This window comes from Salvelinus fontinalis, chromosome 39 (assembly GCF_029448725.1).
Source record: "Salvelinus fontinalis isolate EN_2023a chromosome 39, ASM2944872v1, whole genome shotgun sequence".
Taxonomy (NCBI): Eukaryota; Metazoa; Chordata; class Actinopteri; order Salmoniformes; family Salmonidae; genus Salvelinus; species Salvelinus fontinalis.
Window position 1 is genome coordinate 26,794,704 of NC_074703.1, and position 17,505 is coordinate 26,812,208.

Below are 17,505 nucleotides of genomic sequence, written 5' to 3' on the forward strand. Positions count from 1 at the left end.
CTTTTTTTTTTTTTTTTTTTTTTTTTTTAACATTTTTTTTCTCCCCTTTTCTCCCCAATTTTCGTGGTATCCAATCGCTAGTAATTACTACCTTGTCTCATCGCTACAACTCCCGTACGGGCTCGGGAGAGACGAAGGTCGAAAGCCATGCGTCCTCCGAAGCACAACCCAACCAGCCGTACTGCTTCTTAACACAGCGCGCCTCCAACCCGGAAGCCAGCCGCACCAATGTGTCGGAGGAAACACCGTGTACCTGGCCCCCTTGGTTGGCGGGCACTGCGCCCGGCCCGCCACAGGAGTCGCTGGAGCGCGATGAGACAAGGATATCCCTACCGGCCAAACCCTCCCTACCCCGGACGACGCTATGCCAATTGTGCGTCGCCCCACGGACCTCCCGGTCGCGGCCGGCTGCGACAGAGCCTGGGCGCGAACCCAGAGACTCTGGTGGCGCAGTTAGCACTGCGATGCAGTGCCCTAGACCACTGCGCCACCCGGGAGGCTGTTCACTGTGTTCTTGGGCTGAGCTCATAGTAGACCTTCTTCAATTCTAATAAGCTCCTGAGATGCAGGCATGCCTCGTAATGGTTGATGATACTGTACATCATCATACCTAATGGATACTAGAAACCTCCTCACTCTTTTGAGACAGCGGTTGATCTCTGCCAGGTATCCATGGCGACAGATTTGATCTTTTAATTGCTGGATTGCCTCCTTACCAGTTTGGTTGGGTTCCAAATGGTACCCTTTACCCTTTGCATGTATAGTGCTTTACTTTGACCAGGGCCCATAGGAGTCAAAAGTAGTAGACTACAATGTATAGTGAATAGGATGCCATTTGAGATGCACCATTTTGAAAGCACTCTCTGATGTAGAATGTAATATGCTAAGGGACTCTATCTATCAACTGAGATTCAAGGATAAATCAAATCCATCATTCAAAAAATGTACTTGACACAACAATGCTTGCAGTGTGAAACGCAATTACATAATCACTCATATGTTTGGACTTAACCTGGTAACCCGTTATTGAATATAAGAATGCCTTGTAGATTATTGCTATTATTTTGGAAAAATTAAATACAAAAAATAGAATTTTGTCCAAAAGACTAGTATCCATTGAAGCGGTCCTGGCCGCAATTTTATTGCTTTTCTGACTTTCGTGACCAATCTACATTGCTGCTAGCTGTTCGTAATGTTTTGTCTAGTGATCGATAAACTCACAAATGCTTGGATTGCTTTCGCTGTAAAGTATATTTTCAAAATCTGACACGATAGGTGGATTAACAACAAGCTAAGCTGTGTTTTGGTATATTGCACTTGTGATTTCATGAAAATAATTTTTTTTTGTAATTTTTTTTAAATTTGGCGCTCTGCAATTCAGCGGTTGTATACGAAAATGATCCCGTTAAACGGATCTGTGCGCCAAGAGGTTAAAACCAGTCATTACTTACCTCTTTAAATCATCCTCCAGCTAGACTAGAAATGTAAAAGCAATAGACCGATGGTCGGCAGCCTTGTCACGAGGCAAACCAATGTTTTGGTTTGAGCTACACCACTTATTGCCTCAAACCCAATAATGGTTATTTGTATCAACTTTCTATAGTGCTTGAGGATATGAAATACTCCCATCTCGCTGCCTTTGCTTTTAAATGACTATAATTTGAATAGTGGTAGTGCACAAAGAGGGCCGGTCTACAGTTTGACGTCATCTAGCACTCTGAACGCTGCCATTATTCTACCAAACACCTTCACTCAATGCTTTGTTTGCTAACATCAGCAGTTCAATTTAATCCATGTATCGTAGCTTGGGATTTTGTACCACAGAAAAAAACTATAAGATGCACATTGTACAGATGTAGGATCTGAATTTGATCTATATTGTCACAGCAAAAATAATCCTCCAGTAACAGGATTTGAACATTTATTCCATAAGGTTGTTTGATCGGTGGTTATGCTATTAGCTGGCCAAAAGTAGGCTACATAAAAGCGCAATACTGTTAATATAACCGTGTGTTAAACAGGTTTTCAGTAAATGTATGTAAATCACGAAGCTCATCTGAATTACCTGCGAGGCAGGAAAATTCTCAGCAACAAAAGAGTGATCAAATTAAGATCCTATACCTGTATGTGCATGATACATTGTACTGTGGCACGTGCATGGGTGCTAAATGACATTGTGCTCCTCCCATTGTGCAAGACTTAGTATTCTTCAAGGCCAACTAAGCTTTGGCTCTCTTCAATAGGAAATATGGGATTCAGCGGTGCCACAATCCATGCAGTTGCCATGGAAATTGCAACACTCAAAGGTTGCTGAGAAGCCTTTGTTTTATTAAATGTCTAGTAAAAAATGACAAAGAAACAAGTGGGCGTCTGGCAGGAAGGACGTTGGATTGGATTTTGATTTATTCACAGCGCATGTGTCAAGGCATTTAGTAATGAAGACAAATGGCTCCGAGTTGATGTTTGGTCAGAAGTTGTGGTTAAACACATTGGGTATGGTACTTAGATGGGTAAAAACATATTACTACTTTACCCACAAATCAGTGCCCTGTTTTCTATGGACAAAATCTATGGACAAAATCAACTCCATTCAGTTACATTGACTTACATTGGCTGTGGTCGATTATCACTAGAAAATCTGTAGCAGTGCAAGTATGTAATTACAGATCCCAATTACCATGGAGTATTGTTTTACAAGTATTGTTGTTACAACACTGTACTTGAAAATGTAATTACACTGTAAGGACAAAATCATGTAAATTGTTACCTAAATTACCGCTTCTGAATTAGACCAGTATGTTCACTGTACATTTGTTTGTGTATGATGTCATTTATATGATGGATATGATGTCATCTACAGTGCATTCGGAAAGTATTCAGACCCTTTCCCTTTTTCCACATTTTGTTACGTTACAGCTTTATTCTAAAATGGATGAAAGCATTTTTTTCCTTCATCAATCTACACACAATACCCCATAATGACAAAGCGAAAAAAAATATGTTTTTAGAAATGTTAGCAACTTTATTAGAAGTAAAAACTGAAAATCCTTATTTATATAAGTATTCAGACCCTTTGCTATGAGACTCGTAATTGAGCTCAGGTGCATCCTGTTTCCATTGATCATCCTTGAGATGTTTCTACAACTTGGACAATCATCTCTGCAGCACTCCACCAATCAGGCCTTTATGGTAGAGTGGCAAAACGGAAGCCACTCCTCAGGAAAAGCCACATGACAGCCCTCTTGGAGTTTGCCAAGAGGCACTGATCTAGGGAAAGGTACCAAAAAATGTCTGCAGCATTGAAGGTCCCCAAGAATACAGTGGCCTCCATCATTCTTAAATGGAAGAAGTTTGGAACCACCAAGACTCTTCCTAGAGCTGGCCGCCCGGCCTAACTGTGCAATCGGGGGAGAAGGGACTTCATCAGGGAGATGACCAAGAACCCGATGGTCACTCTGACAGAGCTCCATATTTCCTCTGTGGAGATGGGAGAACCTTCTAGAAGGACAATAATCTCTGCAGTACTCCACCAATCAGGCCTTTATGGTAGAGTGGCCAGACAGAAACCACTCCTCAGTAAAAGGCACATGACAGCCCGCTTGGAGTTTGCCAAAAGGCACCTAATGGACTCTCAGACCATGAGAAACAGGATTTTCTGGTCTGATGAAACCAAGATTGAACTCCTTGGCCTGAATGACAAATGTCATGTCTGGAGGAAACCTGGCATGAACAGAGCAAAGTACAGAGAGATCCTTGATTAAAACCTGCTCCAGAGCACTCAGGACCTCAGACTGGGGCGAAGGTTCACCTTCCAACTGGACAACGACCCTAAGCACACAGCCAAGACAATGCAGGTGTGGCTTCGGGACAAGTCTCTGAATGTCCTTGACTTGAAGCCCAATCGAACATCTCTGGAGAGACCTGAAAATATCTGTGCAGGGATGCTCCCCATCCAACCTGACAGAGCTTGAGAGGTCTGCAGAGAAGAATGGGAATAACTCCCCAAATACAGGTGTGCCAACCTTATAGCGTCATACCCAAGAAGACTTGATGCTGTAATCGCTGCCAAAGGTGCTTTAACAAAGTACTGAGTAAAGGGTCTGAATAGTTATCTAATGTGATATTTCTGTTTTTATTTTGTAATTATGGGGTATTGTGTGTAGATTAATAATGAGGGGGAAAATTATTTAATCAATTTTAGAAAAAGGCTGTAAAGTAACAAAATGTATAAAAAGTCAAGGGGTCTGAATACTTTCCGAATGCACTGTATAGGATGGGTATAATGTCATCTATGTGATGTGTATGATGGCATCTATGTGATGTGTATGATGTAATCTATGTGTATGATGTCATCTATGTAATGTATGATGCCTTCTATATAATTTGTATGATGTCATCGATGTGATGTGTATGATGTCATCTATGTAATGTGTATGATGTCATCTATGTAAATGCCTTCTATATAATTTGTATGATGTCATCGATGTGATGTGTATGATGTCATCTATGTAATGTGTATGATGTCATCTATGTAAATGCCTTCTATATAATTTGTATGATGTCATCGATGTGATGTGTATGATGTCATCTATGTAACGTGTATGATGTCATCTATGTGTATGATGTCATCTATGTAAATGCCTTCTATATCATTTGTATGATGTCATCTATGCAGAGTTTGGGTATGAAGATCAAAACAACTCCTTATGGCGTAGAGTTCCCGCCAACCAATCCAAATCGATATGAATTATTAAACATCCTTTCATTCAAGCACATTTCTAAATATACATGCATGAATCTCTCACATAAATCATAAATGAATCTGATGTGCTCATTGGCGTAATAATAAAAACAATCCTCAGCCAAGAGTTGCTTAGAACTGAATCCATGAAACTGTTTACGCCTCAGTCGGAGGATCAGGCTAACGGAGAAAAGTTTATAAAAAAGGAGGGCCATATCCGTGGATGTGTCCCAAATGGCACCTTATTCCCTTTATAGAGCACTACCCATAGGACTCTGTTCAAAAGCAGTGCACTATATAGGGAATAGTGTGTCATTTGGGACACAGACCCTGTCTCAGAGTTGCCCGTTAATAAAACATGCAAGGCAAGCTGGAGAATGAGAGTTCAGAGCTGCGCTGCGTGGGGCAAAGGAGGGACACCAGCTAACTCATTAGGCCTGCCCGACTCTCTGCATATCCTGAAAACAAATGGAAAACACATACTTGATAAATTAATATATATCCTAAATATACTGTATTTATAAATGGCTCACCCTGTATGGTCAATGACTAGAAATGCATTTATTTATATGCAGGCAAAATATACATTTCAGTGGTTTACGTGGGATATAGACTCATTGATGTATAAATGGCTAACCCTGCATGCATGGTAAATGACTAGGCATTTATTCATTTATTTTTGTGGAAGAAAAAAAAGATTTTAGTAAAAGACATGTATGCTTTGGTTTGGATCGGTATCATTTGATAATCCACATAGTACCGCAATGAGCAGTAACAATCCATCCTTATTGGTTGAAGTACGGTGAATTTGCCCCTAGAAGCTGATTTCCACTAATGATTAAGGTTAGGATTGGGGAAGGGGAAGCTGATCTCCACTAATGATTAAGGCTAGGATTGGGGAAGGGGAAGCTGATCTCCACTAATGATTAAGGTTAGGATTGGGGAAGGGGAAGCTGATCTCCACTAATGATTAAGGTTAGGATTGGGGAAGGGGAAGCTGATCCCCACTAATGATTAAGGTTAGGATTGGGGAAGGGGAAGCTGATCTCCACTAATGATTAAGGTTAGGATTGGGGAAGGGGAAGCTGATCTCCACTAATGATTAAGGTTAGGATTGGGGAAGGGGAAGCTGATCTTAGAGCTTTACAGTACGTACGGGAAACTTCCTTCCGGAGAGTATTCATTGGGCAAATGTGACCATAATAATCAATGTCCTCCATTCCATGCCTGCTTGTTTTCAATGGTCCTGTGTGGTGTGGAATATATGTCCTTAGTCAGTTGAAATCCATCCTGTAGAGATGACTCCCACTGTTGAACAAGTAAAGAAATACATTTACAGAAATGGTTAATTCTATTTTAGCTTTCCCTCTTCAAATAATCCTCAGAGTAAACCACCATAAGCTTTGGGTGTGTCCACCTTATTTAAACAGAGGAGAGCGTTGGTAATTAAGGAGGTCTCACCAAGTGGGCGGGAGAGTAAGCATCCGTATCAAAACACCAAGCCTACGTTCTCAATGGTACCATATTCCCTAGGTAGTGCACTACTTTCGACCAGGCCTGAAATCCCCCCTGCTCTCTCCTCTCTCGCCGGTGTCCAGTAGGGTTGATGCATCACAATGCCCTGTTGATTTTTAATTAACTCAGCCTGCAATGGAACGAGCCACACATCCAAAGCCGGAGCACAATGCATCTCTCCCCGCCTCATCATAGCAAGGATGATGCAATTCATGCAATTTTCTGATCCACTGAATGCAATTACTGGGCTGTCACTATTACATGCTATATGTCTCCACTTGTGATGAATGCACTCTGCCGACTTTGATCTGGTTTATTCCTCACAGGATAACACATTATAGAGGATGCCTGTGATGAATATAGAAATATACAGTATATTATGGCAGGGTTCTCCAACTGGCAGTGGGTGTTTTTATTTTTGCCTCCCCAAGTTTTCTGAGCAAAAAATACCAGGATGTTAGGTTTGCCAGCCAATGCTTCCTAGCATTAGCACAATTATTGGAAGTCTATGGGTATTTGCTAGCATGCTAGTAGATACCCATAGACTTCCAGTCATTGCGCTAACACTAGTTAACATCGGCTCGAGAAACTACCTCTAACTTCCTTCATACTGGACACAGAGACATACAAATGGTATCCACAAGTTCATCTGACTGTGAGGAAGTAGATAAAGGTCCTCATTGCCAAAATCCCAAATTATCCCTTTAGTAATGCATTTGAAATGAAAAATTATCCACAGTAAACAGCATTGGGGAAATCCATACTCCCTGCCATACAAATACACTGTGGCCATGCAGTCAGTATCCCTACGGTAAGGGTGTTGGCTGCTCATCAGTCCTGAGTTGTTGCCCCGGAAACACAGTTTGACAGTTAGGAGGTTGCCACCGCATTTATCTAGTCCTCCTACATTATCTAGTCCTCCTTCATTATCTAGTCCTCCTACATTATCTAGTCCTCCTACATGATCTAGTCCTCCTACATGATCTAGTCCTCCTACATTATCTAGTCCTCCTACATGATCTAGTCCTCCTACATGATCTAGTCCTCCTACATGATCTAGTTGTTCTACATGATCTAGTCCTCCTACATGATCTAGTCCTCCTACATGATCTAGTCCTCCTACATAATCTAGTTGTTCTACATGATCTAGTCCTCCTACATGATCTAGTCCTCCTACATTATCTAGTCCTCCTTCATAATCTAGTCCTCCTTCATAATCTAGTCCTCCTACATGATCTAGTCCTCCTACATGATCTAGTCCTCCTACATGATCTAGTCCTCCTACATTATCTAGTCCTCCTACATTATCTAGTGCTCCTACATTATCTAGTCCTCCTACATTATCTAGTCCTCCTACATTATCCAGTCCTCCTATGAGGAGGAGGGGGAGGATGAGAAGGAGGAGGAGGAGGTACTTGGGTGTTTTTTCTTTTCACTCTTTCACACAATTTGAGGTGTGACCCCATTTGAAATAGCTGGGTGAGGGAGGGAGGGAGGGAGGGCCATCGCCTCCCACTGTGTTCTTCCCCAACCCCCTCCCTCTGGATAAATAAACACTGGAACTGAGCTACTGGCTGGGACCATGAAAGGAGAAGGGGGAGGAGGAGTGAAGGGAGGGGGAGGAGAAGTGAAGGGAGGGGGAGGAGGAGTGAAGGGAGGTGGAGGAGGAGGAGTGAGGAGAGGGCGAGGAGGAGTAAGGGGAGGACGGGAGGAGGAGAGAGGAGAGGGGGAGGAGGAGTGAAGGGAGGTGGGGGAGGAGGAATGAGGAGAGGGAGAGGAGGAGTGAGGAGAGGGGGAGGAGGAGTGAAGGGAGGAGGAGGAGGAGTGAAGGGAGGAGGAGTGAGGGGGAGGAGGAGTGTAGGGAGGAGTAAGGGGAGGAGGAGGAGTGAGGGGGAGGAGGAGTGAAAGGAGGAGGAGGAGGAGGAGGAGGAGTGAGGGGAGGTGGAGTAAAGGGAGGAGGAGTGAGGGTAGGAGGGGGAGTGAGGAGAGGAGGAGGAGTGAGGGGAGGAGGGGGAGTGAGGAGAGGAGTGAAGGGAGGAGGAGTGAGGGGAGGAGGGGGAGTGAGGAGAGGAGTGGGAGTGAGGGGGGGAGTGAAGGGAGGAGGAGGAGGAGTGAAGGGAGGAGGAGTGAAGGGAGGAGGAGTGAGGGGAGGAGGGGGGGTGAGGAGTGAAGGGAGGAGGAGTGAGGGGAGGAGGAGTGAAGAGAGGAAGAGTGAAGGGAGGAGGGGGAGTGAGGAGTGAAGGGATGAGGAGTGAGGGGAGGAGGGGGAGTGAGGAGAGGAGGGGGAGGAGGAGTGAAGGGAGAGGAGGAGTGAAGGGAGGGGGAGTGAGGAGAGGAGGGGGACTGAGGAGTGAAGGGAGGAGGAGTGAGGGGGGAGAAGTGAAGGGAGGAGGAGTGAAGGGAGGAGGGGGAGTGAGGAGTGAAGGGAGGAGGAGTGAGGGGAGGAGAAGTGAAGGGAGGAGGAGTGAAGGGAGGAGGGTGAGTGAGGAGTGAAGGGAGGAGGAGTGAGGGGAGGAGGGGGAGTGAGGAGTGAAGGGAGGAGGAGTGAGGGGAGGAGGGGGAGTGAGGAGAGGAGGGGGAGGAGGAGTGAAGGGAGGGGGAGTGAAGAGAGGTAGAGTGAAGAGAGGGTGGTGAGTGAGGAGCGGGAGGAGAGGAAGGTAGTAGTGAAGGAGTAATAGAGGCAGCTGACCCGTCCACCTGGGAAGCAGCAGGGTCTGAGAGAGGGGGAAGGAAGAGAGGGGGGAGAGGGGGGAGAAGGTGGAGAGGGGGGAGGAAGAGAGGGGGGAGAGGACGGAGAAGGTGGAGAGGGGGGAGCGGAAGAGGAAAGGTAGAGTGAAAGACTGAAAGTAGTGAAAAGGTGAAAGAGCAGGACGTTACGGTGCGGTGGGGCAGCTGTCTCTACAGAAGCACTCTCTGGTTCCCACCCGTATAAGGTCTCAGTTCCTGGCAAAGCTGTTTGGTTGGCGTGGGCGGAGGGATCGGGTGACCAGGTGAGGTGAGTGGGTTCTGGTCTGTGTGTAGGGGCTCACTGTTTTTATCTACAGCCATTAGATTAGACCGCTCCCGAGTGGCGCAGTGATCTAAGGCAATGCATGTCAGTGCAGGTTCGAATCAAGGCTGAATCACATCCGGCCGTGATTGGGAATCAGAAAAGGGGGGCGCACAATTGGCCCATCGTCGTCCGGGTTTGGCCGGGGTGGGCCGTCATTGTAAATAAGAATTTGTTCTTAAATGACTTGCCTAGTTAAATAAAGGTTAAATATAATAATATATATGTGGATTATGAGAGGGGAAAGAAGAGTCAGAGCATCAGGTTATAGCGGAGGCTATATTCTTTACTTTAAGTTAGCTTTAAGAGGTTGGCGTGGAGGGCGTACTCGGGTTACCAGGTGAAGGGCTGTTAAAGGAGGTAGTGTGTGTCCACAGGTGCTATCTCTCCCTAAGCAGCCCTACTGTGAGTCAGGGGAGGAAGGTAGGATACAGGAGTGTGCATCTCAAATGGCACCCTGTGGGCACTGGTCAAAAGCAGTGCACTGTAGAGAATAGGATGCCATTTGGGACGCGCCCACAGAGAGGCGGAAAAGGAGGGCATTGAGTGAGAAGAGATTATGTTCATAAAAACAGAGGGGACACTAGATGGCCAAAATGACATTAAAGGGACATTGAGAGATTACTGTAAACTGGAATTGAGTGACAGGGAAGGAAGTAGGTGACAGACATTAAGCTGAAGTCAGTTTATATTTGACTCTTAAAGCTGTAATATGTAACTTTTTGGGTGACCCAACCAAATTTATAGATCTGTCATTCTCATTGAAAGCAAGTCTAAGAAGCGGTAGATCTGTTCTATGTGTGCTATTTCTATGCTTCCCATTCTTTTACTTTCAGTTTTGTACACCAGCTTGAAACAGCTGAAAATACTATATTTTTGCTTATGGAAAATATATTTCACAGCGGTTTAGATGGTACAATGATTCTCTGTGTCCCAAATGGCACCCTATTCCCCTCATTAGGGCTTTGGTCAAAAGTAGTGCACCGTAGAGGGAATATGGTGGTGCCATGTTAGACACAGGCACCGTCTGAGCTGCAGCTCTCTGCTTCTTGTGTTTACACAGCAGCTGAACAGGAGACCACAGCAGCTGAACGGGAGACCACAGCAGCTGAACAGGAGACCACAGCAGCTCAACGGGAGACCACAGCAGCTCAATGGGAGACCACAGCAGCTCAACAGGAGACCACAGCAGCTGAACAGGAGACCACAGCAGCTCAACAGGAGACCACAGCAGCTCATCAGGAGACCACAGCAGCTCAACAGGACACCACAGCAGCTCAACAGGAGACCACAGCAGCTCAAAAGGACACCACAGCAGCTCATCAGGAGACCACAGCAGCTCAACAGGAGACAACAGCAGCTCAACAGGAGACCACAGCAGCTCAACAGGAGACCACAGCAGCTCAACAGACCACAGCAACTCAACAGGAGACCACAGCAGCTGAACAGGAGACCACAGCAGCTCAACAGACCACAGCAGCTCAACAGGAGACCACAGCAGCTCAACAGGAGACAACAGCAGCTCAACAGGAGACCACAGCAGCTCAACAGGAGACCACAGCAGCTCAACAGACCACAGCAACTCAACAGGAGACCACAGCAGCTCATCAGGAGACCACAGCAGCTCAACAGGAGACAACAGCAGCTCAACAGGAGACCACAGCAGCTCAACAGGAGACCACAGCAGCTCAACAGACCACAGCAACTCAACAGGAGACCACAGCAGCTCAACAGGAGACCGCAGCAGCTCAACAGACCACAGCAACTCAACAGGAGACCACAGCAGCTCAACAGGAGACCACAGCAGCTCAACAGGAGACCACAGCAGCTCAACAGGAGACCACAGCAGCTCAACAGGAGACCACAGCAGCTCAACAGGAGACCACAGCAGCTCAACAGGAGACCACAGCAGCTCAACAGGAGACCACAGCAGCTCAACAGGAGACCACAGCAGCTCAACAGGAGACCACAGCAGCTCAACAGGAGACCACAGCAGCTCAACAGGAGACCACAGCAGCTCAACAGGAGACCACAACAGCTCAACAGACCACAGCAGCTCAACAGGAGACCACAGCAGCTCAACAGGAGTCCATAGCAGCTCAACAGGAGACCACAGCAGCTCAACAGGAGACCAAAGCAGCTCAACAGGAGACCAAAGCAGCTCAACAGGAGACCACAGCAGCTCAACAGGAGACCAAAGCAGCTCAACAGGAGACCACAGCAGCTGAACAGGAGACCACAGCAGCTCAACTGGTTCCGTGGAATTATTGTAATCAGTAACCTCAAAACAAGTAACTTTATTATGTAATTACTGCAGTAATGGAGGTGGTTGGTAACCACCCCTGGAGGGGATCACTGAGAACTCAATGAGCAGATTTGAGCCACAGCATTTTATAGCAAAGTCCATCCTCCTGGATGTTAATAACAAACAACAGATGTATGGAATGGGTCACAAGTTTACTAATAATTCACAGCAAACAGTATCTGCTGTAAATACTGTCCTCATTGTGTAGAAACCAGGGTCTAGCCCTGAGCCATCTCTCCCTGGTACCTTATAGAACAGAAACATTAACTCATGCTATGGAATACGATCTCTTTAGGTTTATCACCCAAAGACATCGTACATCTTCTGTCTGTGTTAAATCTCCCAGAGGCCCATCCTCAGTAGAACACACACAGATGAGTGTTCTAACAACCCCTTATTCTGTTGCATAAAACAACCACCACATGCAATTACAGTATTATAACATAATCTTGCAATTTTGCTCTCACACAGGAGACCAAAGCAGATCGACAGTAAACCACATCAGCTCAACAGGAGACCACAGCAGCTCAACAGGAGACCACAGCAAATCAACAGGAGACCACAGCAGCTCAACGGGAGACCACAGCTCAACAGACCACAGCAGCTCAACGGGAGACCACAGCAGCTCAACAGACCACAGCAGCTCAACAGGAGACCACAGCAGCTCAACAGGAGACCACAGCAGCTCAACAGGAGACCACAGCAGCTCAACAGGAGACCACAGCAGCTCAACAGGAGACCACAGCAGCTCAACAGGAGACCACAGCAGCTGAACAGGAGACCACAGCAGCTCAACAGACCACAGCAACTCAACAGGAGACCACAGCAGCTCAACAGGAGACCACAGCAGCTCAACAGGAGACCACAGCAGCTCAACAGGAGACCACAGCAGCTCAACAGGACACCACAGCAGCTCAACAGGAGACCACAGCAGCTCAACAGGAGACCACAGCAGCTCAACAGGAGACCACAACAGCTCAACAGGAGACCACAGCAGCTCAACAGGAGACCACAGCAGCTCAACAGACCACAGCAGATCAACAGGAGACCACAGCAAATCAACAGGAAGATACACAGCAGATCAACAGGAGACAACAGTAGCTTAACAGGAAGGAAGTTACACAGCAGATCAACAGGAAGCTACACAGCAGCTCAACAGGAAGCTACATAGCAGATCAACAGGAAGCTACATAGCAGATCAACAGGACACCACAGCAGCTCAACAGGACACCACGGCAGATCAACAGGAAGCTACACAGCAGCTCAACAGGAAGCTACATTGCAGATCAACAGGACACCACAGCAGCTCAACAGGACACCACAGCAGATCAACAGGAAGCTACACAGCAGCTCAACAGGAAGCTACATAGCAGATCAACAGGAAGCTACATAGCAGCTCAACAGGAGACCACAGCAGCTCAACAGGAGACCACAGCAGCTCAACAGGAGACCACAGCCGCTCAACAGGAGACCACAGCAGCTCAACAGGAGACCACAGCAGCTCAACAGGAGACCACAGCAGCTCAACAGGAGACCACAACAGCTCAACAGGAGACCACAACAGCTCAACAGGAGACCACAACAGCTCAACAGACCACAGCAGCTCAACAGGACACCACAGCAGCTCAACAGGAGACCACAGCAGCTCAACAGGAGACCACAACAGCTCAACAGGAGACCACAACAGCTCAACAGACCACAGCAGCTCAACAGGACACCACAGCAGCTCAACAGGAGACCACAGCAGCTGAACAGGAGACCACAGCAGCTCAACAGGACACCACAGCAGCTCAACAGGAGACCAAAGCAGCTCAACAGGAGACCACAGCAGCTCAACAGGAGACCAAAGCAGCTCAACAGGAGACCACAGCAGCTCAACTGGTTCCGTGGAATTATTGTAATCAGTAACCTCAAAACACGTAACTTTATTATGTAATTACTGCAGTAATGGAGGTGGTTGGTAACCACCCCTGGAGGGGATCACTGAGAACTCAATGAGCAGATTTGAGCCACAGCATTTTATAGCAAAGTCCATCCTCCTGGATGTTAATAACAAACAACAGATGTATGGAATGGGTCACAAGTTTACTAATAATTCACAGCAAACAGTATCTGCTGTAAATACTGTCCTCATTGTGTAGAAACCAGGGTCTAGCCCTGAGCCATCTCTCCCTGGTACCTTATAGAACAGAAACATTAACTCATGCTATGGAATACGATCTCTTTAGGTTTATCACCCAAAGACATCGTACATCTTCTGTCTGTGTTAAATCTCCCAGAGGCCCATCCTCAGTAGAACACACACAGATGAGTGTTCTAACAACCCCTTATTCTGTTGCATAAAACAACCACCACATGCAATTACAGTATTATAACATAATCTTGCAATTTTGCTCTCACACAGGAGACTAGAGCAGATCGACAGTAAACCACATCAGCTCAACAGGAGACCACAGCAGCTCAACAGGAGACCACAGCAGCTCAACAGGAGACCACAGCAGCTCAACAGGAGACCACAGCAGCTCAACAGGAGACCACAGCAGCTCAACAGGAGACCACAGCAGCTCAACAGGAGACCACAACAGATCAACAGGAGACCACAGCAGCTCAACAGGAGACCACAGCAGCTCAACAGGAGACCACAGCAGCTCAACAGACCACAGCAGATCAACAGGAGACCACAGCAAATCAACAGGAAGCTACACAGCAGATCAACAGGAGACAACAGTAGCTTAACAGGAAGGAAGTTACACAGCAGATCAACAGGAAGCTACACAGCAGCTCAACAGGAAGCTACATAGCAGATCAACAGGAAGCTACATAGCAGATCAACAGGACACCACAGCAGCTCAACAGGACACCACGGCAGATCAACAGGAAGCTACACAGCAGCTCAACAGGAAGCTACATTGCAGATCAACAGGACACCACAGCAGCTCAACAGGACACCACAGCAGATCAACAGGAGACCACAGCAGCTCAACAGGACACCACAGCAGATCAACAGGACACCACAGCAGATCAACAGGACACCACAGCAGATCAACAGGACACCACAGCAGCTCAACAGGACACCACAGCAGATCAACAGGAGACCACAGCAGATCAACAGGACACCACAGCAGCTCAACAGGAGACCAAAGCAGCTCAACAGGAGACCACAGCAGCTCAACAGGAGACCAAAGCAGCTCAACAGGAGACCACAGCAGCTCAACTGGTTCCGTGGAATTATTGTAATCAGTAACCTCAAAACAAGTAACTTTATTATGTAATTACTGCAGTAATGGAGGTGGTTGGTAACCACCCCTGGAGGGGATCACTGAGAACTCAATGAGCAGATTTGAGCCACAGCATTTTATAGCAAAGTCCATCCTCCTGGATGTTAATAACAAACAACAGATGTATGGAATGGGTCACAAGTTTACTAATAATTCACAGCAAACAGTATCTGCTGTAAATACTGTCCTCATTGTGTAGAAACCAGGGTCTAGCCCTGAGCCATCTCTCCCTGGTACCTTATAGAACAGAAACATTAACTCATGCTATGGAATACGATCTCTTTAGGTTTATCACCCAAAGACATCGTACATCTTCTGTCTGTGTTAAATCTCCCAGAGGCCCATCCTCAGTAGAACACACACAGATGAGTGTTCTAACAACCCCTTATTCTGTTGCATAAAACAACCACCACATGCAATTACAGTATTATAACATAATCTTGCAATTTTGCTCTCACACAGGAGACTAGAGCAGATCGACAGTAAACCACATCAGCTCAACAGGAGACCACAGCAGCTCAACAGGAGACCACAGCAGCTCAACAGGAGACCACAGCAGCTCAACAGGAGACCACAGCAGCTCAACAGGAGACCACAGCAGCTCAACAGGAGACCACAGCAGCTCAACAGGAGACCACAACAGATCAACAGGAGACCACAGCAGCTCAACAGGAGACCACAGCAGCTCAACAGGAGACCACAGCAGCTCAACAGACCACAGCAGATCAACAGGAGACCACAGCAAATCAACAGGAAGCTACACAGCAGATCAACAGGAGACAACAGTAGCTTAACAGGAAGGAAGTTACACAGCAGATAAACAGGAAGCTACACAGCAGCTCAACAGGAAGCTACATAGCAGATCAACAGGAAGCTACATAGCAGATCAACAGGACACCACAGCAGCTCAACAGGACACCACGGCAGATCAACAGGAAGCTACACAGCAGCTCAACAGGAAGCTACATTGCAGATCAACAGGACACCACAGCAGCTCAACAGGACACCACAGCAGATCAACAGGAGACCACAGCAGCTCAACAGGACACCACAGCAGATCAACAGGACACCACAGCAGCTCAACAGGACACCACAGCAGATCAACAGGACACCACAGCAGCTCAACAGGACACCACAGCAGATCAACAGGAGACCACAGCAGATCAACAGGACACCACAGCAGCTCAACAGGAGACCACAGCAGCTGAACAGGAGACCACAGCAGCTCAACAAGAAGCTACTAAGCAGCTCAACAGGAGACCACAGCAGCTCAACAGGAGACCATAGCAGCTCAACAAGAAGCTACTAAGCAGCTCAACAGGAGACCACAGCAGCTCATCAGGAGACCACAGCAGCTCATCAGGACACCACAGCAGCTCAACAGGAGACCACAGCAGCTGAACAGGAGACCACAGCAGCTCAACAGGAGACCACAGCAGCTCAACAGGAGACCACAGCAGCTCAACAGGAGACCACAGCAGATCAACAGGAGACCACAGCAGCTCAACAGACCACAGCAGATCAACAGGAGACCACAGCAAATCAACAGGAAGCTACACAGCAGATCAACAGGAGACAACAGTAGCTTAACAGGAAGGAAGTTACACAGCAGATCAACAGGAAGCTACACAGCAGCTCAACAGGAAGCTACATAGCAGATCAACAGGAAGCTACATAGCAGATCAACAGGACACCACAGCAGCTCAACAGGACACCACGGCAGATCAACAGGAAGCTACACAGCAGCTCAACAGGAAGCTACATTGCAGATCAACAGGACACCACAGCAGCTCAACAGGACACCACAGCAGATCAACAGGAGACCACAGCAGCTCAACAGGACACCACAGCAGATCAACAGGACACCACAGCAGCTCAACAGGACACCACAGCAGATCAACAGGACACCACAGCAGCTCAACAGGACACCACAGCAGATCAACAGGAGACCACAGCAGATCAACAGGACACCACAGCAGCTCAACAGGAGACCACAGCAGCTGAACAGGAGACCACAGCAGCTCAACAGGAGACCACAGCAGCTGAACAGGAGACCACAGCAGCTCAACAGGAGACCACAGCAGCTCAACAGGAGACCACAGCAGCTGAACAGGAGACCACAGCAGCTGAACAGGAGACCACAGCAGCTCAACAAGAAGCTACTAAGCAGCTCAACAGGAGACCACAGCAGCTCAACAGGAGACCATAGCAGCTCAACAAGAAGCTACTAAGCAGCTCAACAGGAGACCACAGCAGCTCAACAGGAGACCACAGCAGCTCATCAGGAGACCACAGCAGCTCAACAGGAGACCATAGCAGCTCAACAAGAAGCTACTAAGCAGCTCAACAGGAGACCACAGAAGCTCAACAGGAGACCACAGCAGAACCAGGGGGTTCTGGCGATCAACATGGCTCCACCAAATACTCCACCAGCGTGTCTAAGTGTGTGTGCGTATGTGCCTGTGTGTACATGTGCCTGTGTGTGTCTGAGTCTGTCTGTGTGTGTGCCTGTGTGTGTGTGTGTGTGTGTGTGTGTGTGTGTGTGTGTGTGTGTGTGTGTGTGTGTGTGTGTGTGTGTGTGTGTGTGTGTGTGTGTGTGTGTGTGTGTGTGTGTGTC